Source organism: Brassica oleracea, chromosome C6 (assembly GCF_000695525.1).
Source record: "Brassica oleracea var. oleracea cultivar TO1000 chromosome C6, BOL, whole genome shotgun sequence".
In the NCBI taxonomy this organism is placed as follows: Eukaryota; Viridiplantae; Streptophyta; class Magnoliopsida; order Brassicales; family Brassicaceae; genus Brassica; species Brassica oleracea.
This window is the reverse complement of record NC_027753.1, coordinates 22,382,965-22,384,866: the sequence shown is the minus strand read 5'-3', so window position 1 is coordinate 22,384,866 and position 1,902 is coordinate 22,382,965.

Below are 1,902 nucleotides of genomic sequence, written 5' to 3'. Positions count from 1 at the left end.
AGCTGGCCGGAAAGAGGATCGCCGGCTGAGAGAGATTTCTCAGGTGGAGAGCACAATCGTGCTGATAACGTGTTAGAAATATGAGAGAAGTGTTGCTTTGAAAGTTGTGTCTTTCTCATTAGCTCTCACTATCAATATATAGTGGAGGTTCATAAGGGTTTACAACAAGGAGAGTATCTACACATTTATTACATATTGACCACAAAGATATAGTCTTGGTCAAAGCTCATAAATGCTCCGGTTGAATGAGTCTTCATCTTGACTAGTCTTGGACGGATGAGACGGACCGGAGACGGGTGTAGACGGACCGAATAGTCGGATCGGATGTAAACCTCCTTGATGGTTAATGGCAATCCACATATCCATATCATGGATTTATAACATTTCTTACATAAAATCTTTTTTGGTAGAACCATTGATTCCATTGACTAACAACCTATACACGTTACCTCTTTGCTTAGTTTTATAACCTTTGTTAGAGTTCAGAAAAAGAAACTAAAAATTAAATGAGTAAATCGAAAAAGCATTTTCATCAATTTCCAAGAAAAAGTGTGATAGAAGTATATTTTACTTTGATGGAAGTGTGATAAAGTTAACAAACGTATTTGTTACTTCTTGTTTTTTGTCACAAAAGTATTTGTTACGTTAGACTCTAAAGTCTAAAAATACGAGTGAAGAAGGTAGAGGGTCTAAAAATGGAGGATTATTAAGTTTGTTTTATTTTGTACAAATAAATTAAAAGATAATTATTCATTTAGTTAACGTTAACGCGTTGTTATAATTGTTGGTGTTTGATTCTTGTCCCCATTTATTGCGTATTAGATTAAAACATGAGTAGTGGTTCACTAGCACATGCCACCACGAGAGGCTGACGGCCGTTAGAATAGGTACAAGTACTAATTAAACATTTAAGTTAACGTAGAAAAATTGGATCGAACGAAACACATGCAGTGGAACAAACATTGAATATTAAATCTAACGTATATTATTAACACTTTTGAATGTTAGTTACATTCGAAAATATATTTGAGGTGATCAAAAATTCGTTTTCATACAATTGTTTTATCTATTGAACCAGTATAATTTCTATACCTTTTGCACATTCTTTCAATCAAATGCATGCGTTTATGAAATACTTGTCTCCTAACACTTTTATGTTGTACAGTTCTCATTATATATATATCTTGACTGAATAGTGTTTTAAATATGTTTTTAAGTACGACAAAGATGTAAAGACAAGTTTCCGGAAACTTAGTATCTTCCGGAGATTCTCAGAGGGGGTGTGTAAACCTGTAAGGGTATTTTACCAACAAAAAAAAACCTGTAAGGGTATCTAATCACTCTTATGTGAGATTAACTCGTCTAAAAATTGTCTTCCAGCTCATCCAAAGCCACTACCACTCATGATCCATAATTCTTATCATTTTTGTAATTATATAAGTTTTACCTAAATGCTGAAATATAAAAAATGAAAATTGAACTATACTAGAGGATACAAGTTTTACTTACATCATCTCTGACATGATTTGATTAAAAAAATTGTCGTTGGTAATTTAGAAGTTTTTTATTAAGATATCTCGAACAGACACTGCAAAAAACATAATCTTAACGAGAGCGGTTTTCCTCGTAAGTTCGTCGTAAAAGAGGCTTTACGACGAATTAGCGAGGAACCACGTTTGCTCGTTACTCATCTGTCGTAACACATTTTTTCTCGCTAATTCGTCGTAACTTAGTGAGGAATATATTTCGTCGTAAAGACGAAGTAGATCATTTCGTCGTAAAGACCACGTCAATATTCCACGTAAGGAAGTCGCTATATTTCCTCGTAAATACCTCGAAACGAGTTCCTCGTAAACTACACGTAAATACCTTGAAAGTGTTTCGTCGCAAAATGCACGTAAT